The following is a 24,003-nucleotide window of genomic DNA, read 5'->3' as shown; positions in this document are numbered from 1 at the left end:
CACAGCACCCCCCAGAACACAAAATGAACAATACCGGATGACACCACTCTGAAAAAGATGACAAATTCAGAAAGTCTCTCTTGGGGGGTGGTCACTCTGTTCTCAGTCCCTCCGGCGCTGGGGCAGCTACTGCAGCCACAAGGTGCAAACTCTCAGTGTTCCCAGGTCCCAGTCCAGAGCAGGTTCGAGATGGTCGAAAAAAGGAAAGGAGAAACAGTACAGGAAGAAATTTGGACTGTTTAGCTAAACTAGCTAATGAGCAGAAGCAAGAGCAAGCAGAAGCAAAGCAGAAGCAAGAGCAAGAGCAAGGAAAAAAGCAAGAGCAAAAAAGCAAAAGCAGCACTATGTACAGCCCGCCTCTGTGTCCCGCCAGGCTGATAAGAAAACCCAAACAAACCTTTCTCTCTTCAGAGCCAGTCTTAAAGGTACAGAACATAATATCCAGCATAAACAGAACACATGAATGGGGATACAAGCATCAAAATGTCACCCTAGGACATTCCACCCCTTATCCCCATATCATCAACATACTACCACACATCATGCATTTATTCACACAAAATTTCCATCTGTTCCCCCAAAATTTACAAGCAATACCCATCATGCCCTCATCACATCCCTACACTGGACCACTGAATTCAGGCCCTATACTAGAGAGCTGCAGGATTCCCCCCTTTCACTTTACTAAAGCAAAGCTCCATCTATCACTTGCTCAAGCATTGGACACTTGCACATTTCCTTCTCCATCTTCCACTTGCCCAGACCTTCAACACTTACACATTTCCTTCTGTCTCATGTCTATATAGTTTAATGTACAGACAATGGCAGTAACATCCAATGAACAGTGATATTTCCATATCATTCTCACCCCACAATCAGATCTCCCTGAGGTACACATTGTGTTGTTCCATCCCTTTGCATTATCCACCATGTGCAACCTGGTCCCTGAGCAAAGACAACCCCACGAATGGGTTTGTCTGTACTCGAGGCAGAATTGATCCACACGGTCTTCCCTAACAAACCTCTGACATGTACCACTGGAACTTTATCTCCATCTATTATATTCAGGGACTCAGACTGGGCAGGACCTGCTCGGTTCGTGGAACCTCGGGTGTTAACTAACCAGGTGGCCTTTGCTAAATGCTGCTCCCAATTTTTGAAAGATCCCCCACCCAAAGCTTTCAGCTGGGTTTTTAGTAGTCCATTGTACCTCTCTACTTTTCCTGCAGCTGGTGCATGGTAGGGGATATGGTACACCCACTCAATGCCATGTTCCCTAGCCCAGATGTTGATAAGGCTGTTCTTGAAATGAGTCCCATTGTCTGACTCAATCCTCTCAGGGGTACCATGCCTCCAAAGGACCTGCTTTTCAAGGCCCAGGATGGTGTTCTGGGCAGTAGCATGAGACACAGGGTAGGTTTCCAACCATCCAGTGGTGGCTTCCACCATGGTCAGCACATAGCGCTTGCCCTGGCGTGTCTGGGGCAGTGTGATGTAGTCAATCTGCCAGGCCTCCCCATACTTGTACTTGGACCACCGCCCACCATACCAGAGCGGCTTCACTCGCTTGGCCTGTTTGATAGCAGCACACGTCTCACAGTCATGGATAACCTGAGAAATACTGTCCATGGTTAGATCCACCCCTCAGTCTCGCGCCCACTTATAGGTGGCATCTCTGCCCTGATGGTCTGAGGCATCATGGGCCCATAGAGCTAGGAATATCTCTCCCTTGTGTTCCCAATCTAGGTCAATCTTGGACACCCCTATCTTTGCAGCCTGGTTGACCTGCTCATTGTTTTGGTGCTCCTCATTGGCTCTATTCTTGGGGACATGGGCATCTACATGGCGGACTTTCACAGGTAGCCTCCCTACCCTGGTCGCAATGTCTTTCCACTCATCAGCAGCCCAAATTGGTTTTCCTCTATGCTGCCAGTTAGCCTCTTTCCACCTCTCCAGCCATCCCCAAAGAGCATTTGCTACCATCCATGAATCAGTGTAGAGGTAGAGCTTTGGACATTTCTTCCTTTCTGCAATGTCCAGGGCCAGTTGAACAGCTTTGAGTTCCGCAAGTTGACTTGATCCACATTCCCCTTCGGTAGCTTGTGCGACCTGTCGTGTGGGGCTCCATACGGCTGCTTTCCACTTCTGGTTCATCCCTATGATGTGACAGGAACCGCCAGTGAAGAGAGCGTAGCGCGTTTCCTCTGGTGGCAGTTGGTTATATGGAGGAGCCTCTTCAGCCCGTGTCACTGGTGCTTGTTCTTCATCTGTGACACCAAAATTCTCACCTTCGGGCCAATTTGTAATGACCTCCAAAATCCCAGGGTGATTCAGTTTACCTATACGGGCGCGCTGAGTGATAAGAGCAATCCACTTGCTCTATGTAGCACTAGTGGCATGGTGAGTGGAAGGAACCTTGCCTTTGAACATCCACCCCAGCACCGGTAGTCGGGGTGCCAGGAGGAGTTCAACTTCTGCACCAGTCACCTATGAGGCGGCTTGGACTCCTTCACAGGCAGCCAAGATTTCCTTCTCTGTTGGAGTGTAGTTGGCTTCAGAGCCTCTGTAGCTTCGACTCCAAAATCCCAGTGGTCGACCCCGAGTCTCCCCAGGCACCTTCTGCCAAAGGCTCTAGGACAAGCCATTGTTCCTGGCTGCAGAGTAGAGCATGTTCTCCACATCTGGTCCCGTCCTGACCGGGCCAAGGGCTACTGCATGAGCGATCTCCTGCTTAATCTGAAAAAAGGCTTGTTGATGCTCAGGGCCCCAGTGGAAATCGTTCTTCTTGCGGGTGACCAGGTAAAGAGGGCTCACGATCTGACTGTACTCAGGAATGTGCATTCTCCAAAAGCCTATGGCAGCCAGGAAAGCTTGTGTCTCCTTCTTATGGGTGGGTGGAGACATTGCTGTGATCTTGTTGATAACATCTGTAGGAATCTGACGCCGTCCATCTTGCCACTTCACTCCTAGGAACTAAATCTCACGAGGTGGTCCCTTTACTTTGCTCTTTTTAATGGTGAAACCAGCTCCCAGGAGGATTTGGATGATTCCCTTTCCTTTCTCAAACACTTCCGCAGCTGTGTTCCCCCACACAATGATGTCACCAATATATTGCAAATGTTCTGGAGCCTCACCCTTTTCCAGTGCAGTCTGGATCAGTCCATGGCAGATGGTAGGACTGTGCTTCCATCCCTGGGGCAGTCGGTTCCAGGTATACTGCACTGCCCTCCACGTGAAAGCAAACTGAGGCCTGCATTCTGCTGCCAGAGGAATGGAGAAAAATGCATTGGCAATGTCTATAGTGGCATACCACCTCGCTGCCTTGGATTCCAGCTCGTACTGGAGCTCTAATATGTCTGGCACGGCAGCACTCAGTGGTGGAGTCACTTCATTCAATGCATGGTAGTCCACAGTCAATCTCCATTCTCCTTCAGATTTTTGCACAGGCCAAATGGGGCTGTTGAAGGGTGAGTGGGTCTTGCTGACCACCCCTTGGCTCTCCAGCTCTTGGATCATCTTATGGATGGGAATCACAGCATCCCAAGAGTTTCTATACTGTCATCGATGCACTGTGGAAATGGCAATTGGTACTTGTTGCTTTTCTCCCTTCAGAAGTCCTACTGTAGATGGATTCTGGGACAGTCCAGGCAAGGTATTCAATTGCTGGAGGCCCTCTGTCACTACAGCCGCTATCCCAAACACCCACCTGAGTCCTTTTGGGTCTTTGAAATACCCACTTCGAAGGTAGTCTATGCCCAAAATACATGGAGCCTCTGGGCCAGTCACAATAGGGTGTTTCTTCCACTCATTCCCAGTCAGGCTCACATCAGCTTCCACCAAAGTGAAATCCTGTGATCCTCCTGTCACGCCAGCGATAGAGACAGATTCTGCCCCCACATGTCTTGATGGGATTAATGTGCATTGCGCACCAATATCGACCAAAGCTTTATACTCTTGTGGTTCTGATGTGCCAGGCCAACGAATCCACACAGTCCAGAAAACAAGGTTTTCCCTAGCCTCTACCTGGCTGGAGGCAGGGCCCCTCTAAGCCTGGTTGTCCTTCTTTCCCTGGGCATATGTCTTAGATGTTCCTTCAAGGGGATCGGACATGTCATCATCATCATACCTGGCAGTTCAGCTGCGGGCAAGTGGAGCTGCGTTCCTTTTGGTGGAATTTCCTCTCTGAGCCCTGTCTTCCTTCAATTCACACACCCGTCGTGACAGAACAGCAGTCGGTTTTCCATCCCACCTCATCATGTTTTCTCCTCAATCACGCAGGTAGGGCCACAGCTCTGTTCGTGGGGTGTACCTTCTCTCGCCATCTGGGAAACGTCTACCTTGGATACCAGAACCTCTGATCTGTACTGCCAAGATTTGGAGAAGGTCTTCTTTAATTGCCTCTCTGAGCTTCTTATGATTCTGCTCTATCTTATCCTCTAAGTTCTGCAGACGTGTTTCTACCGCTGCAATTCTGGCATGTGTTGGGCCATGTACAGCATCTGCATATGCTCAGAGCTTCCTTGCCATATCAAGCACGGTCTCATCCCTCTCATCCCTCTTCATTATGGCTAAGGCAGAAGCATGTTCATGTGGCCCAAGTCGCACAAGTTTTCGCCACATCACAGACGTGCATGGAACCAAGTCTGGGTTCCTAGTTGTAACGTCATCTGAGAAGATAATCTCTGCCACTGCCATTTCTCTCAGGCGTTGGATCCCTTGTTCTATGGTCTTCCCCTGAGTTGGCTGCATATAGAGGCCATCTGCACACAGGTATCTTTGTGCTACACTTTCCAAGACCCATGCTCAGTGGCTGTGAGGGTTAGCGCCCCTCATCATTCCTTGGTCGATGACAGGATCATGTGACAAGGATCCCAAATGCCTCGCTTCAGCACCATCCAAAATTGTGGCCTCACCTACAGCATCCCAGAGACGGACTAACCAACTGATTATGGATTCATCAGGTCATCGAGTGTAATCCTTCCGTAGGCCACGAAGCTCCTTCAGGGAAAAGGACTCAATATTTGCATCTGATCTTGCACCTGCTGCTTTGACTCCTGATTTTATGTCAGGTGGCATTGAGGGTCCTTCTCCTGCATCATCATCATCATCATCATCCACTGGTCGATTAGTCTTGTCCGTGAATTTCCCACTTCTAGTACTGGTAGCAACAGCCATTGGTTTAGCTGCTGGCTTAGGCTCACTATCTGGTTTGGCTGCTGGCTTCGAGCCTGGGCTGTTGGCTGCAGCCTGAGTGACTGGGATAGCTGATTTATCTCCCTGCCCCCTTGCCTCTGTCTGCTGCCCTACAGTATCTAACAGAATGCAATAAGCATATGCCAAGGCCCAGCTCACTGCAATGATCTTCTTCTCCTTAGGGTCATCCTGGTACTTCTCTTTCAAATATTTCCCCACCTCAGCTGGGTTCTGAATTTGTTCATGGGGAAAATCCCAGACTATAGGGTCAGAGAATTCCTTCAGGATTTGGCCCATATCCTCCCATTTCCCACACCACTCAGGATTTTCCACACCTGGGTCTACTCCTGGGTCAGGGGTCTCATCAGCCCGTCTAGAAATCTCAGCCCTCATTCTGGAGAAGCAGCAGACTATAGAGGAAGGTTACCAGATTGAATAACAGAAAGATAGTTTCTTTAACATACAGGGGAAACTGAACATTCTCCAGTAGTAATGTAACAGATTCAGAGGAGAAGAAAGAAAGCAAAGGCTGAAAAGCCTCATCCCCTGCTCCTCCTGTAACATACTGGATGCATAACCATAGCCACGAACCATTCATACCTGGAGCAGACCCCAGCATGGTTATAAACTTCTTACAAATCTTTTCCATCAAGCCCAGCAGGATAGCTATTCTGGTCACCGCCCCTCTGCTATAAAAACTACGTATTAGGGACAATACTAGAGCTATTTCTGGATAAGAAAATAAACCTAGGGACCATGGAGGTATTAGGATCTCAAAAAACCCTAGGGAGCAGAAATGCATGCAAGCCTTCACCCCAATAGACATTATGAATTCAAAAAGCATGGCTATTAACTGCTTTAAACAAACACAGAGTAATGGCAACCAAAATGCACTCAAAACAGGGTTTTTCCACTCTATCTCAAGCCCCATGTTGGGTGCCAAGATTTTGTCCTGGTTTAGGGCAAATTTGGTAGAGAATTTCCAAAGGAGGGCCCCTCCCGAAATCAAACCCACACGGCCCCTCCCCCCAACTGGTTTGGGTAGGATTCCTCAGAGAGAAGTGGAAAGAACCTGTTTATTTAACAGGCACAGCACTCCCTAGCACACAAAATGAACAATACCGGATGACACCACTCTGAAAAAGATGACAAATTCAGAAAGTCTCTCTTGGGGGTGGTCGCTCTGTTCTCAGTCCCTTTGGCGCTGGGGCAGCTACTGCAGCCACAAGGTGCAAACTCTCAGTGTTCCCAGGTCCCAGTCCAGAGCATGTTCGAGATGGTTGAAAAAAAGGAAAGGAGAAACAGTCCAGGAAGAAATTGGACTGTTTAGCTAAACTAGCTAATGAGCAGAAGCAAGAGCAAGCAGAAGCAAAGCAGAAGCAAGAGCAAAGCAAAAAGCAAGAGCAAAAAAGCGAAAGCAGCACTATGTACTGCCCTGTCTCTGTGTCCCGCCAGGCTGATAAGAAAACCCAAACAAAACTTTCTCTCTTCAGACCCAGTCTTAAAGGCACAGAACATAATATCCAGCATAAACAGAACACATGAATGGGGATACAAGCATCATAACGTCGCTCTAGGACACTAAGCTAAGAATAGAGTAATGAATAACAAAGGCAGCTGTCCCAGACTCTCTGTCCAAGCCAGCTGTGCTGTAATTGGCCATTAATTACAAACAAGCACATGAGACCCATCACAGATGCACCTGTTGCATTCCACAGCAGCAGATAACCATTGTTTACAGTTTTTCTGAGGTCTCTCAGCTTCTCAGGAGGAAAAAATCCTAAGGAAAGGATTTTCATGAAAAGATGTCTGCCACAGGGACCCATTAGAACACTTGCCCCCTCCACCTCCATTAGCCCCAAACGCGCCTCCCTTGGCCCTGATGGGCCTAGCCAAAACACTAGAAACAGTGTGGCACAATGAGAGGAAAGCAGATCAGGGGATGGAGCCAAGGAGTGGGATTATATCCTCTGAGAGAAGTACCACTGGGTGGGGTGCAGAGAGGATTTTGATTCTAACCATACTGCTCAATTCCTGTGACATAAGAATGTTCAAAAAATAATTAAAAGGATTACTAGAGGACCCCATTGGATTAGCGGAGCAGTTAGACCAGTTTCTGGGGCCCAATATTTATACATGGGAAGAGATGCAATCAATAATGACCTTGTAATTTACACCAGAAGAAAGGCAGATGATCCCGGCAGCTGGGATACAGATATGGGAAAGGGACCATATGCAAGGACCTCCTGGGGATCTGAAAATGCCCACAGTGCACCCTAATTGAGGCCACAACAGTACTGGGGGAAGGCAAGACATGGAGGAGTACAGAATATTAATTGTAAGAAGTATCAAGGAAGCAGCTCCATGAAATCAAAATGTTTGTAAGGTGTTTGATGAGCAGCAAGAGAGGGAAGAAACGCCAACAGAATGGCTAGAAAAATTGAGTAAAATATGAGGCAATATTCAGGGGTTGACCCTGATACAGTGGCCATACAGATCTTGCTAAAGATAAATTTCATCACTCACGCTTGGCCAGATATATGGAGAAAGATAGAAAAGTTAGATAGTTGGCAAGAAAGGAAATTAGAAGATCTTTTTAAGAGAGGCACAGAAGGTGTATGTAAAGAGGGATGAAGAGAAAGCCAAGGCAAAGGCAAAGGCCAAGGTAATGGTAACTACCATTAGGGAAGGAAACCAGCACGTAAAGAACAACCCATGTAAGGGGAGGGGACCTTGAATGCGAGAAGATAGATGGTGGGGGGATGCAGCTCCTTGGGACTGGACACAAAAATGAGAATTTGAGAAACAAGGGAACCTAAGACCAGTTTGCTTTTACTGTAAAGAGAATTGATATATTAGAAAAAAATGCCCCCAAAAAGAAAAGGACCTATGAGACTGAGCAAAAAGGAGAAGCAGAAGACTAGGAGTGTCAGGGCCTCTACCTCCTGGGGACAGAATACCATCAGGAGCCCTTGATAACTTTAAAAATAGGTCCCCAGAAGGAAGAATTTGAATTCTTAGTAGACATGGGGGCTGAAAGAACCTGTGTTGGTAAAATTCCGAAGGGGTGCAGAAAGGGTCAAGATACCATGCAAGTAGTAGGTGCAAAAGGGGAAGGGTTCAAAGTCTCAGTTATAAAGCAAGTAAAGTTTAAAGGGACAAATAAAATAGGAATTTGGGATGTTTTATTAGTTCCAAACACAGGGTGCAATTTATTAAGAGAGGATTTTGTAGGAAAGACATTCTGTGCTGTTCTTGTGAGCCAGCAAAGGCTTCCTGAAGATAAAGGAAAGCCCCATATCTCTCCTGAGGAATACACCAAGGTTGTCACCATGGAGACATGATGAAGGAGAGAAAGTTAAAAGATAGAGACTCTAGCTGGCTTACAGAATGCCATGACTCCTTGATCACCTTCTGAGAAATTTGATTCTTTCTTATAACCAATGGGCAGTGACTGTGTAACGTAAGTGTAAATATCTTGAAAAAGTAGAAAAGCAGCATGTTGCTATAATACATCTCTCTTGCACCCTTCTGATGGAGTCGTGGTACTTTGTGCTGTGTTGCGCTCTATAACAACAGGATTTCCCAAGTGCAGTTGGACATTAGAGTACTCCCAGAGGAAGGGAAAATGGTGGTGTCCTAGGGTGACATTATGATGTTTGTATGCCCAATCAGGTGTTCTGTTTATGCTGGATATTATATTCTGTGCCTTCATGACTGGCTCTGAGAGCAAAGGCAGGGAGAAGAAGAAGAATGGAGTTTTGTTATCAGCCTGCTCTCCCTCCTCCACTGTGGTGTCTGGGCACAGAGGGGGCAGAACACAGCGCTCTGTTGTTTTTTAGTTAGTTTAGCTAGCTGAGGAAGAGAAGTTCCCTGGACTGTTTTTTCTTTCCCTTTTTTTGGAACCATTGGAACCTGCTCTGGACTGGGACCCAGGGAAACACTGAGAGCTTGCACTTTGTAGCCAACCGGGGCCTACTCTGGGCAACAGCCTTTCCCAGCACCGGAGGGACTGATAACAGAGCCACCACCCACCGGAGAGATTTTCTGAATTTGTCATCTCTTCAGAGCAACGAATGAGTTTTGCCATCTGGCATTGTTCCTTTTTTTGTGCTGCGGAGTGCTTTGCCTGCTACATAAACAGGTTTTTTCCATTTCTCTCTGAGGAAATTTTTCCTGAACTGGTTGGGGGGAAGGGCTCTGTGGGTTTACTTTCTCAGGGGGGCCCCTTTTGGAGGTTTTCTCCCAAATTTGCCCTAAACCAGGACAGGTGGTTTAGCTTCTCCAATTAATGGAAGAAGATGAGGAAGAAATTCATAAAATGACATGGGCAAAACTGAAAAACCGAGGTAAATTGAACATGAAACCTATAGTAATAAAAATAGGTACTGAGAAACATCCACTTCAGGTACGACAATATCCACTCTCCCTGGAAGGGAGATGAGGATTACAGCCAGTGATCCAGGATCTACTTGAGGAGGGGACCTAAGAACCATGTATGTCCCCCCATAATACACTCATATTACCAATAAATAAGTCAGATGGGACTTACAGGCTTGTCCAAGACCTGAGAGACGTGAATAAAAGAACAGTGAATCGATACCCAGTATTGCCTAACCCCTATACACTACTGAGTAATATCCCCCAGCACACCAGTGGTTTAGTGTGATAGACCTAAAAGATGCTTTTTGCGCTTGCCCACTAGCAGGAGATAGTAGAGATATATTAGACTTTGAATGGGAGGACCCTGATTCAGGGAGAAAACAACAGCTTTGATGGACTAGGTTACCCCAAGGGTTTTCTGAATCCCCAAACCTATTTGGTCAAGCACTAGGAGAAGTACTACAACTTTTCTCTATCAAACCTGAGATAAAACTTATCCAATATGTAGATGATTTGCTTCTCTCAGGACAGGAAGAAAAAGAAGTTTGGGACTCCACCATAGCATTGATAAATTTTCTGAGGAACCAAGGACTTCGGGTATCAAATGAGAAACTCCAATTTGTAGAGACAGAAGTAAAATACCTAGGACATGTGATTTGTCAAGGGAGCCGACGACTGAACCCTGAGAGGATTACAGGGATAATATCACTTCCACAGCCGAAAACTAAGAGGGAGGTTAGAAGGATTTTAGGCTTGTTGGGATATTGTAGGCTATGGACTGAAGGATACATGCAGGCCGTCAGGTTCTTGTATAAAAAGCTGGTAAAAGAAGAGTTTAGGTGGGAAAAAGAAGATGAGCAAAAGTTTGAAGCTTTAAAGCAAAAATTAGTCAGTGCACTGACACTGAGTCATCCTGCCTTAGACAAACCTTTCTATCTGTTTGTAGATATAGAAAGAGGGGTAGCACATGGAGTATTAGCCCAAGAGTGGGGTAGATCCAGGAAAACAGTGGCCTATTTATCAAAACTGCTAGACCCTGTCAGCCAGGGGTGGCCATCCTGCATTCAGGCAGTAGCAGCAACCGCCCTACCCATAGAAGAAAGCAAGAAATTAACCTTTCGGGGAAAATTGAAAATATATACCCCACAGTCAGTTAGAAGTATCATGAACCAAAAGGCTGAGAAATGGCTCACTGATTCCTGAGTGTTAAAGTATGAAGCCATCTTAATAGATAATGATTTAGAACTAATCGTGAGCAACCAACTCAACCCTGCCCAGTTTTTGTATGGAGAATCTGATGAGGATCTAGTACATAATTGCCTAGAGGTTATAAACTATCAAACTAAAGTAAGAGAGGATCTAACACATCAACCACTCCAAGGAGGAAAACAATTGTACATTGATAGATCTTCAAGGGTAATCCAGGGGCACCGGGTATCAAGGTATGCTATAGTAGATGAAGAATTAGTGGCCATAGAAAAGGGAAAGTTACCTTCCAATTGCTCAGTCCAAGCATGTGAGTTATATGCCCTAAAACGAGCTCTAGAAATATTAACACAGGAAAGAGGAACAATATATATGGAGTCAAAATATGCTTTTGGAGTAATGCATATCTTTGGGAAAATTTGGGAAGAGAGGGGGCTATTAAATTCAAAGGGAAAGGGACTGATTCATGAAAAACTTATTTTAGAAGTATTAGGAACCTTACAATTGCCAGAAGAAGTAGCAGCAGTATGTGTTAAAGGACATAAAAAAGGGGTGACTCAAGAGCCACAAGGGAACAATTTAGCAGATTTAGAAGCTAAAAATGCAGCTGAATCAGGGACAGAAAAACTAATGATGGCATTAACCCCTATGAGAGAAATGCAAGAAGTCTCCGTATTCAGTGAGACAGAAGAGAAAGAAGTCCTTAAAATAGAAACCAAGAAAGATAACGAAGGGAAGTAGAGATTAGCAGATAGGAGGCAAATGTTGAATAAACCCCTTGCCAAGAAAATGCTGGAAGGCATGCATGGTACAACACATTGGGGTACTCAAGTTATAAGTGATCAATTTCTAAAGAACTGGGGCTGCATAGGAATTTTCAGAATAGCTAAGCAGGTAACTGAACGGTGTGTGATATGTCAACAAGTGAATAGGAAAGTCATGAGGAAAACACCCAGCGGAGGCTGAGAACTAGCCTTATGGCCCTTTCAAAACATCCAAGTAGACTTTACTGAGTTTCCCCAGGTACAGCGGTGGAAATTTTTGCTACTGATAGTAGCTCACTTGACTCATTGGGTAGAGGCAGTACCCACTGTGAAAGCCAAGGTCAGTGTTGTGAGTAAAACACTGCCAGAACAAATCATTCCCCGATATGGGATGGTAAACAGGATTGATTCAGACCAAGGAACTCATTTCACATCAAAGATACTGCAGAAAGTTGTTCAAGCCCTGGGAGTAAAATGGGAATTACACACTCCATGGCATCCACAGAGTTCCGATCAGGTTGAGAGAATGAATCAAACTCTTAAAAGAACTCCAGTTAAACTGATGATTGAAACCCAGATGTCATGGATTAAATGTCTCCTTTTAGCCCTTTTAAGAATTAGAACCCAACCCTGGTCAGATCTGAGGGTCTCACCCTATGAAATGATGTTTGGGTTACCCTTTTTGACTGCATCCCAAAAAGTTACTACCTATGAGGAAAGGGAAGCCAATGCCAAGGAAGATGTTATGTCTATAGCACAAACCTTAGAAGGGCTAAGACATAAAGGGGCAATTCCTCAAACTACCACCCTGGATTTCAGAATCCATAATATTAACCCTGGGGATTGGGTGATGATTAAATCATGGAGAGATCCACCTCTAACTCCTCAGTGGGAAGGTCCCTTTCAGGTACTACTTACCACCAAATCAGCTCTGCAAACTGCAGAGAGGGAATGGACTCATGCCAACAGAGTTAAAGGCCTAGTAGAAGAACCCAAAAAATGGACTATAATCTCCAAACTGAGTGAGATGAAATTGACTCTCAAGCAGGGACCAAGAGACAACCAGAGAAACAACAAGACATCCAAAAAGTAGACTCAAGCTTCCATCAGCCAGCTCAAGGGCTGTCTTACCTGTTTTAATAGATGAGAATAACAAGCATCTGTTGAGGGGAAGTACACAAGGAACCGTAAGAGGTATTGAGGCTGTTTCATTAAGAAATTAAGAATCACAAGTAAAGACAAGGAACAGAGGGCAAGACCAGGTTCACCCCTTTGTTCGCCACCAAGAAGATTCCATAGCCCTGCTGCAGGTAGCAACCCCATAGGCATGGTAAGGTGGGGGCAAAAAAGTCATACCGGGCCACTATTATTCCTCAAATATCTTTTAATACAACAGGAAATAGAGGGTGAGACTGGGTTGGCCTCTGTACTCCCCACTAAGATACACCTACTATGGGTAGCAACCCCATAGTCATGGTACATGGGCGTCAAAACCATACCAGACCTCTGTGGTGCCCTTTTGTCCATTCCAAATATGTGTCTAGGGAAAACTTGAGATTTTTTTCTCCTGTTCCCACTGTCCTTGCCCACATCAACAGATGCTAGTATGACTCATTCAAGAGAGAGAGAGATTTTTTTGAGTTGATTGTTCAAGTCAAATGACTTATAGAAAAAGAAAAGGGGATGGTTCATGTTATAGATGAGTAATGTGATGGTTGACTCTCACAATTAAAGAGTGAATATTAAGTATATGTTAAGAGAAGTTTTGTAGATGTATGGTTATGTTTCCCATCCCCCTTGCATTGTTATCACGGGATGGACTTAGTAGTCAGGGCCTTTGGGAGGGTCAGCTTGTTACCATGGTAGCACCTGGCCTCCAATCAAGATGTAAGAAAGGGATCTCCACCACTGGACAGTAAAGAAGGAGTAGATTGACAAGACTTTGGGAGGCACTAGAGGTATAAAGGGCGGAACATCCATTTTGTGGACGAGCACATGGTGATGGAATCCTTTGTCCCTGACACTGTATTTTTCCTTATTCAGTCTTCTGTTGTATTTTTGATAAGATTTTAATAAACCTTTTTAATTTTTTTTAAGTGAGTACCATTTCTCACAGTTCATGTGAGAAAGTTGTTTCTCCCTACTTCTCAACAGAATGTTTAAAAATTCAGTAAAGGACAATAGGGGACAAAATCAATAAAGCAAAAGTAACAGCACTGGGTGCATAGCTGTAGCCAGAGGCACACCAGCTAACCATAGCAACCCTTATATATCCTTTCTATTGCATCAGTCAAATACATATTCATAAACAATTATACATATTCAAATATTTCTTCAAACTAGTTTGCATGTTCCAGGAGCTTTTTTCCATGATCCCTCCACTGATCCACCTTTTTAGAGCATGTGCAGTAATCTTGAATGTGGTTTTGAGGGTCATGTGCTACTTTTTCACAACGGACACCTGTTCTGTGGTTTCAGCAGGTGACAGTTGTTGATTGTCGGTCAGTAGCAGGGGTCCTCATCACACTCATTCCTCAAATTTTATCTGACCATGCAGACGGTTTAGCTATTTCAGTTATTGCAAGTTAACCACAAGTACACTAAATCAACATCATCTACTTCACAAATATGTCTGAGTTATTTTAATTATTTTCAGTTAGCTACAAAAATAAAAGCATTAGTTATCATTTCACAACTATAGCTACTTGTGCAAAAGTTAACATCATATTATAATGCACAACACATAGCATCCATTTTAATATTTGCAAAAGCCAAAACAATAGTTGGTGTTTACCACAGTTCAGATCCCATAGCCAGTATTTTTGTGCCCGAAATTGTCACTGCCTCCTTCGCCCCTCCCTCTCCCCCACCAGCTCGAGAATATAGCAATGGATGAAGGGCAGCCGGGGATCTTGCGGGGGGTTGGGGGCCAGGGACTGCCCTTTCTTCTGGTGGGGGTGATCGACATGGCAGCCACACGACATGGTAGGAGAATCTGACCTGAAACCCTGTTGTCCTGTACTTCTTGGGGCTTTTTCTTTTTTTTTGTTTTTGTTTTTTCTTTCTTCTTTTGGCACTGTGACCAGGGCCTGCTGGCTCACTTCTCTACTCTGCCTCTTGGAAGTTCAGAGCCGGTCCGTGTGGTGTTGAGACCCAGGAGCACGCCTGATCAGGCCGTTCCCTCTGCACAGCAGCCGGACCTTGGGACCAGGCTGTGAGCTATGCAAAGAGTAATACCCCACCCAGGCCCCCACTGTTTTCTGTCGCTGCTTTGGGATTTTTGCTATACTTTGACATCCCACATCTGCCTGGACCCCTTGATGCTTCTGCCACTGCTTTGGAATTATTACTACAGTTTGACTTACTGCCCCTGGGTGTCCGGTTCGGCTGTCTGTCTCTGCCCGGACATGGGTAGGGTGGTTCTTGGGTGGCACGCGTTTCAAAGGACGAGTCTGGACTCTTCAGCTTTTCGATCTTCAGATTGTTTATTGTTTCTTATCTACAAAATTTTCTGTCTGCCCAACAGAGGTCTGACCTGCAAGGCAGCCAAAGGCACTCTGACCACCCACGGGGCGGTCATGTCTTTTTATACTAAAATCTACGTACATGATATTTACCTTTATTTTCCAATACTTTTCACCCATGTTAGCAAGTGCACCTTCACCATAAACCAATCCCCAAGTGCCAACATCACCACAGAAGATGGAAGACAAGAAGAAGAAAGAAGAAGGACGAGACACGCCCTGATCCCTCCATCTTGTCTCCATAACCCCCCTGTACCAAAAACCTTAAAGTTTATATTTCACCCTATAAATGTGTCCCTTTTACACCCTTCACTCTAAAGTGATTCTCATGTCCTCAAACTGCTGTCACTTCTGTGGATGGATCAAAATCAAGCCACCAAACACTCCTGGCAACATTCCAGGATTTCTGAGACCCCCAAGGGTTTTCTCGGTAACTCTAGACATCCGGAGTGATGTGCTGAGTTCCCACACCTGGGGTCTGCTTGCCTCTGCTATTCCAGCCCACTGCTCTGAGGGTCTGGCTACAGTCCAGCTCTGTGGGAACCCAGAACATGCCTCTGGCTGTCCAGGATGGCCAGGACCTCTGCCAGGGGGCTCAGAAGCCCTGGCACAGAGCCCAAAACACCTGTGGTTTTGATTATGACCCGTGGAGCAAATTACCAACCTTATATGAAGATCAGCAAGCCACAACAGTTTAGGTAGAATGATAGTGAAGTTATCACAGGGTGGAAAAGTAGATTTTAGGGTTTTTGATATGGGGGTTCAGGAGGCAAAATGGAGGGAACTGGGCGTGTCCAGCCTTTCTCCTTCTTCTTCTTGGCCTCCATCTTCTGCTGTGATGTTGACACTTACAGATTGGTTTAGAGTAGAAACTCACTGTCTAGTATAGGTGATAGGTATTGGAAAGTAATTGTAAACATTGTATATGTAGTTTTTAGTATAAAGACATAACACCTCCCCGGGGGCAGGCAGGGTGCCTGGAACTGTCCTGCTGGACGGACCTTGGCAGGGCAGGAGAAAATTTTTTATAGATAAGACACAATAAACAACCTTGAGACTGAGAACTGAAGAGCTCTGACTCATTCTTCAAGCCCCTGGGCTGGGAAAAGAGACTTTTAACAATCTCGGGGTCACAGTGACCCAGAAAGGCCCTGAGACAGCTTGCCACCCAGAGTGACACTGAGACAGGCTGCTCCCGGTAAGTTTTGCAAGGGGAGCCATCTGCCCTCTTCCCCCGTCGCTCAAGCCACTATTGCCACATGGAAAGGTTGCTGAGCTTGCGCCACAGCGCCCCCTGCAGCCATGGGGAAATCATCGCACCTGTCCTGCTTTGCCGGGAGCCAACAGAGCCCCTGCCAGCTGTGACCATACCTACACCAAAGGGGAAAGTGCTTGATAGGCGAGCGAAAGCTGTTATTGGATTTCTGGTTTTGTTTGTTGTTGCTGTTGTTGTTTGTCTTGAGAGGTGTGTGTATGTATGTATATATATATATATATATATATTCTAGTAAAGAACTGTTATTCCTTTTCCCATATCTTTGCCTGAAAGCCAAGTAATTTCAAAGTTATAATTTGAAGGGAAGTGGGTCATATTTTCCATTCCAGGAAGGTTCTTGCCTTCCTGGGCAGACACCTGTCTCCTAAACCAGGACATAATGATAATTGAAAAGGAAAAACAAGTGATTCAAAATGCAATTGCTGACCACCCACTGACCAATGCCAGACCCCCTCCTTCCTGAACCTAGACTGGCTGCCCTTCGGGATAACTCCCCACAATTTATATACTGGGCATGATGTTCTATGGTGTAGAATATCCCTTTGGTCAGTTTGAGTCACCTGTCCCAGCTATGGTCCCTTCCAGTTTATTTTGCGAGCCTCTTCACTGGCAGAGCATGAGACAAGGAAAAAAAATCCTCAACTTAGGATAAGCACAAGTTAGCAAAAACCTAAAACATTGGTGTGTTATTAACACCATCCTCATTCTGAATTCAAAACACGTCACTGTAACAGCTACTGAGAAGAAATTAATGTCAGCTGAAACTAGGACAACCCCACAGATGTTGTTATAATTGCTTCTAAACAGAAAAATAGCAGTCCTATTGGACAGTCTAGTTCAAAGTTTGCTGCTCAATTATTCCATGTGCAATTCATGGAGTTCAGGTGAGCTATAATTTCAGGGGTTCCACTTCCTCTGATTTCTACTCTTCATTTGGGGCCTTTTTTACATGGGGATGATTGATCCACAAGTTGATACCCTTGACTTTCCCTTCTGTATAAGTGGTCAGGAGTACCAAGTAGGGTCCTTTCCATTTCTCCTTTGGAGTCCAGACATAAACTTCATCTCCAAGTAATAAAGCCTCTTATTTGGCCTTATCATAATGCAGAGCACTAGGGCTCAGGAGCTCAGTCCCTGGGCAGGGACCGGGTGCCCGAAGCTCGCTCGCTCATGCCAAGACCGCAGGGCTACCATCTAGCAAGCATGGTGATTATCAGCTCTATAGTGATTGCAAGCTCTCAGGATTTCAGCTCTGCTTGCTAGGTAGTGGTGCCCTGGGCTTGAGGCTGCAGCAGACGGAGAGAGAGGAGAAGGAGAAGGCGCAGGCTGTTCCACGAAGATGGCTTTATTTGGGGAGGTCCGTGAAGGGTCTCTGCTCTTCTTCTTTCTCAACTAATGGGGTACAGTATGCTTCTTTTATAGGGTTGGAAAGGATCCAAGCTTGACCAATGGGTAAGGGGTTAACATGACATTGCCTTATAGGGTTACAGAGGTAGGTTAAGGGGTGGAGGACAAGAAAACAGGAATTTTCTTTTGCTGTTTCAGCATTCCTATTGTTCATATCCTCCATGGTGCTTTTCCTAAATCTATGGGGTTTACTACAACTCCACTTTCTGTTTTTACAAAAAAGGCATTCGCTATAGTTCTTTTGAAACAGTGAACAAGGCACGAGAACATAGCTAACACAATAACAACTACAAGGAGAATCAACAACATTCCCTTAATCAAGGATGCAGCCCATCCTGTTAATCCGCATTGCCCAAAAAGTTCATTGACCCAGTCTGGGATTCTTTCTACTTTCAAGTCCTTCACGAGATCTTTCAATTTCTGGATGTTCGCATGGATGGATTCCGAGCGTGAAGAGAGGTTGAAGCAGCACATCCCTTCGAAGTCTTCACAGCCGTGCCCATGGGCAAGCAGCAGGAAGTCGATTGCTGCTCGATTTTGGAGCGAAGCATGTCTTGTGGTTTCTTCTTCCTTTAAGAGATCACTCAAGGCTGCAGATGTAGCGTTAGCTTGTTTACTGAGCCAGCACCCAAGGTGATTGATATCACCGAGGGCTTTAGCTGCAGCTACCCAGGGTAAAAACAGGGAGACAGCAATCTTTTTTGGTTTGTTCCAATCGTATTATTTAGGATCACAATTTTCATCAAATTCAGTATAGGACCTTTTTTGTCGTTTTGATTCGCTTTCTTTTTTCCAATTATGTAACAGGGTGATGTTTGGTGTAAGGGTAGAAAGTTTTCCAAGGGTACAGGGACCTCCCTGGAGTCGGGAGGGGATCCCAGCCCATACTCTGTCACCACAGATGAGAAACATTCCCTTGGGTAATACTTTGGGATGGAGAGAAGACACAGAAATCACACGAGCCGTGTAATTGCACCAATCGTGAGAGTTATAGGCTTTGTTAATTGGTGATATCTCTTTTCGATATGTGTTTTTGTTCTGGTCAATTTCTGGCCAATTGTTTTTTGGACGTCTAAAGTAAAATTTGACGCAGTATGTGGCCTTGGAGGACCCCAACAGATCTAATTCTTGGGGTTCCTCTCGAGCATCTGGCAGAATTTTTGTCCACTCGTCCCAAGTATCAACCACATTGGGTCTCTTACCTGTGGTGCGGAGAATCTCTGAGTTATAGACAGGCCAGTCATCTGCTACAAAGGGAATTCCTACTAGACATGTGGAAAGTGGGTTATCAATGCTTCCCATGGACAAGCACATGTTGTCCTGTTTTAATGTTTTTGCTAAGGTTACCCAAACATTATGGCTAGGCTGTGGGCTAATCCAGCCGAAGGCACACGGTACGGTGAAGAACATCCAGGCAGCAATGAGGACAGCAGCAACGGAGATATTTTTCATCTTTGGGCAGGAATAGGGCTTCTGATAGGGAATATAAGCAGAATTTGTTATCTTTATGATGAGAGGGTTTTCTGCCTTGTTCTTTTCTTGTTCCCCTCCTCCCCCCCTTTTTCTTTTAATTTCTAAGCTACACTATGGGAGGAGGAGTGGGTAGAAGGTTAAGGGGTTTTAAAAGATTAGGGAGGGGGAATAACAGTGTTTCTTTTTTTTTTTTTTTTTCTTTTTTCTTTCTTTAAATACAAAAAAAAACCAGTGTAACAACATATAGTTCAGAGAACACTTTTGTGTTAAGGCTATCTATGGTCTGATGCAGCAGACTGTTGTTTAGCTTTTCAGTTTTGTCTGCTGTCTTGTAATGGGGTGGTCTGTTCTTGTGTTTGTGGGTATTCGGCGACGTCTTCGTCTCCAGGCAGAGCTGGTTTGGTTTTGAGGTGGTCTTCTGTTTGCCTCAGGAGCGTTCTTGTCCCCGTTTGCAGGAGTAGTGTTCTCAGTGCCTAGGTATGGCTTTATGTTTTTTCCGGGGTACCACCTCGGACCGGATGGTAGTAGCACGCACGCATATCCTCTACCCCAGGTAATCAACTGGTGAGGCCCAGAAATTTGGTGTGTTTCAGGGTCCTTCACGAGCACAGGTGGTTTCTCAGTGAGCTTTGCTTGGGTGGTATTCGCAAAGTGGCGAAGTATTGGTGGGTCAGGCTCTGATGCTGTACAGTTCAGGAAGTTGATGACTTAGAGAGCCTTGCAAAGTCTTTCCACTGGAGATGTGATTCTCATGTCTCTGTTCTGTTGATCAAGGACTCTTTTGAGGGTTTGATGTGTCCTTTCCACGATGGATTGTCCCGTGGGGTTTACAGGTATGCCGGTCTTGTGTGCTATTCCCCATTCACTGAAGAACTCCTTTAACTTGCGGGAAGTGTAGGCTGGTCCATTATCTGTTTTAATCTCTTTTGGTACACCCAGGGCGGCAAAAGCGAGGAGAAAGTGTTTTATTGTGTGCATGGTATTTTCTCCTGCATGTGATGATGCAAATACTGCTCCTGAAAACGTGTCGACCGATACATGCACGTATTTTGATCTTCCAAAAGGTGCGAAGTGAGTTACATCTGTCTGCCACAGCTGGCAGCTATTCAGACCTCGGGGATTGACTCCCATCCCCATGGATGGTATCTGATAGTTCTGACAGTTCGGACACGTAGCCACGATAGCCTTTGCCTGATCCTTTGAGAGCTTAAACATTCTCATAAGGGCAGGTATATTTTGATGAAAAAACGCGTGTGACAACTTTGCCTGGGCAAAGATGTTAGGAACATTAGCAGTTTCTGCTGCCATTGCTAATGCATCCGCTTTTCTGTTGCCTTCTGCGACAAAACCTGGGAGGTCTGTGTGTGACCTCACATGCATTATATGGTAAGGTTGCTTTCTGTGGGAGATTAGGTATATTAATTTAGAGAGCAGTTGGTACAACTTTGGATTAGAGACCTCTTTGAGAAGAGCATGTTCTGCTCTCATCGCTATCCCAGCGACATAAGCTGAATCTGTAACCAGATTGAAAGGCTCGTTTTCAAACTTTTCAAAGGCTCTGACAACAGCTGCTAATTCTGCGATCTGTGGAGATCCCTCCACTATTTGTATGTCAGAGTGCCAATCTTGTGTTTGGGGGTCTCTCCATGTAACCACCGACTTGTGGGAAGACCCTGAGCCATCTGTAAAGAGTGTTAGAGCCTTGAGAGGTTTTCTACTTTGGATTTGTTTTGGAATCAAATGGAAGGTTACATCAGGGTTAAAGAGTTTGTGTTTTGGGATCTTAACTGAAATTTGGCCCGTGTAGCTATCCAGGGCAAACTGGAGGCTTTCATTGGTCTGGATCAAATCCTCAAAGTCTGTAAGAGTTATTGGTAAGTATATGCATTCGAACTCACAACCTGAAAGAGATCGAAGGCGAGTCCTTGCCTTTTTTATTAAATGTGCTATGACCTCCTGGTAGGTGGTAAGTGTCTTTGTGGGCTGGCTATTTGTAAAGATCCATTCCAGTATCAACAAAGGGTCTCGAAGCTGTGAGTCCCATTGGAATATCAGTCCATGGAATCGAGGTGCTTTTCCCAGGATGATGAACTTGAAAGGCAGACTGGGCTTGAAGCGATGGGCTTTGCATGAAGACAGGGCTTCCTGGACTTTAGTGATGGCACCTCTGGCTTCTTCTGTGAGAGTGCAGGGAGAGTCCAGGTCCTTAGGTCCGCGAAGAAGGTTGAACAAGGGAGCAAGGTCTTCTGTTGTAATTCCTAGCAGTGGACGTACCCAGTTGATGGATCCACACAGGCTGTGTAAGTCCCTGAGGGTTTTTGGGTCGTCATTTATGGTGAGCTGCTGAGGTACGATGGTCCTTTCCCGGATCTGGACTCCAAGGTAAGTCCATGGCTTGGTGTACTGGATTTTATCCTCACGAATCTCCATTCCTGCCTTTTCTATGGTTTCAATAGTCTTTTTAACTGTATTGTCCAAGTAAGCTTTGTCTGAAGCACACACCAGGATGTCATCCATGTAGTGATGGATGATAGCATCGGGGAATGATTTCCGAATGGGAGACAGGATGTGAGCCACGTACCACTGGCAAATAGTGGGGCTGTTTTTTAGTCCTTGAGGAAGATAACGCCAATGATATCTTTTGAGCGGGGCCTCCTTGTTAAGAGAGGGAACGGAAAAAGCAAACCGTGGAGCATCCTCAGGGTGCAGAGGAATGCTGAAGAAACAGTCCTTAATGTCTATGATAGCAAGTGTCCAGTCTCTAGGCAGCATCGATGGGGAGGGCAGGCCAGGCTGGAGGGGGCCCATGTCCTCGATGACCTCGTTGATTCTGCGAAGGTCGTGGAGAAGCCTCCACCTGTTTGTCCCAGGCTTTGGTAGAACGAAGACTGGAGAGTTCCAAGGGCTGTTGGACTCCACTATGTGGCCTTTTGCGAGCTGATCTTCCACGAGGGTGTTTAGGGCGCGCAGTTTGACTTTATTGAGGGGCCACTGTTCAATCCAGAGTGGCTTGTGACTTTTCCAGGTGAGACGAGGTGTTTCTGGCAGCGCGCTTACTTCAGTGACCCCAATTAGAAATCCTGAGTGGGAATACGTAGGGAAGCTCCCCACTGGGATAGAACGTCTCTGCCCCAAAGGGTGATGGGGGCCCTTACCACAAATGGACGAATGGTTGCCAGCTTGCCTTCAGGCCCTTCCACAAGGATGTTGTTCTTGCTTCTCATGGACACTGTGGCTCCACCAATCCCTGAAATCATGCCTGCAACAGGTTGTAGATCCCAGTGTGCTGGCCATTCTGAGCGGGCGATGATGGTCACATCAGCACCGGTGTCCAGCATCCCTGGCAGGTGGGTCTTCTCGCCTTTGCAGGTGAGGCCGCACTCGATAGTAGGCTTGGATGGTCCCACAACTTGTGCCCACATAGCTGTAGGGTTGAGAGGAATCTGTTCCCTGTGATTTTTTGGGAGTAAAAAGGCTTGTGCTATTGGAGTTCCCTTTGAAAGAAAAAATGGTGAGTCTATGCAGTATACCTGGATGAGAATCTCTTGTCCTGGCTGCACTGTCAGCACTTCTGGAACAACGAAGATCTCCTTTGGGCTATTAAGAGAGTCACCTATAATTAAAATGTGCGAAGGACCACCTTTTGGCCCATATTTGCCAGTGGGAACACGGTGAACATTCTCATTATTAAAGTCAATGGACAAAGCAGTTACCAGTTGACGGCGGGTTCCCATCTGGGTTGCCCCGTGGGTTGGATCCTCTTCTTGTGGTCCGGAACATCCTGGGCTGGTGCGGGGTTGGGTCTGGGTGGCCTTTGATTTGTTGTCAGCGCCCGGGGCTCGACCGGGCGGCGCAAGAAGTTTCCCGAATGCTGCTGGTAGCGCTGCTGATTCTGGGGTCTTTGATAATTGTTACGGTGGTATCGGGGGTGTGATCTCTCTGGGCAGTCCTTTATGTAATGTCCAAGATCCCCACAGTGATAGCATTTAGCTTGGTCTTTAGAAGCTATTACTGCATATGCACCAGAAACTCCTTCAGCAATACCTTTAGCAACTGCTTGGGCCACTGTATTTTCCGTGGACGTGTGACGTGTACAGCATTCCAGCATTTGCTCTATGGTGGGGTCTGTATCCATGGGTAGAGACCTCAAAATGGCTTTGCATTTTTCATTAGAGTTACACAAGGCAAGTTTACATAAGAGTTCCTTCTTTGCCTCTGTGCTCTCGATCTGTTTCTCCAAAGCATCTCTAAGTCTGTCCACAAATTTGATAAAACTTTCATCTGTCCCTTGTTTAATAGCAGAAAAATGCATTGTTGGCATTGACTCATCATGCACGAGAAGTAAAGAGGTTTTTGCTGCAAGAGCGATGTCCTGCAGTGCCTCTTTATTCAAGGTTTCCAATTGGTCTGCTGGTTTCTGTAAGTCACCTTCACCAGCTAGTTGGGCTACTGTAAAATTCGTCTTATTAGCATCCGCAGAATATGAATCTGATAACGTTTTTAAATGTCTTTTCCAATGCCTGTCCCATAACAAATATTCTGCTGGGGACAGGAGGCAGTGTGAAATATTTTTTACATCATGGGGAAGTAAGACATGTGCTGAGAACATGGCTTCTAAGAAATTTCTAAAAATATGTGAGCTTCGCCCATGTTCTTTGGCTATATTTCTTAATTGCACTAGTTCCTTATTGGAGTTAGCTTTCCACGTCTTTATAGCGGACTCGCCACCATTCCGTCCTTGCTTATATTCTACTGGGAAAGCATTAATCTTCTGTGC

This window comes from Molothrus aeneus, chromosome W, assembly GCF_037042795.1.
Source record: "Molothrus aeneus isolate 106 chromosome W, BPBGC_Maene_1.0, whole genome shotgun sequence".
Lineage (NCBI taxonomy): Eukaryota > Metazoa > Chordata > Aves > Passeriformes > Icteridae > Molothrus > Molothrus aeneus.
This window is presented reverse-complemented; position numbering follows the sequence as displayed.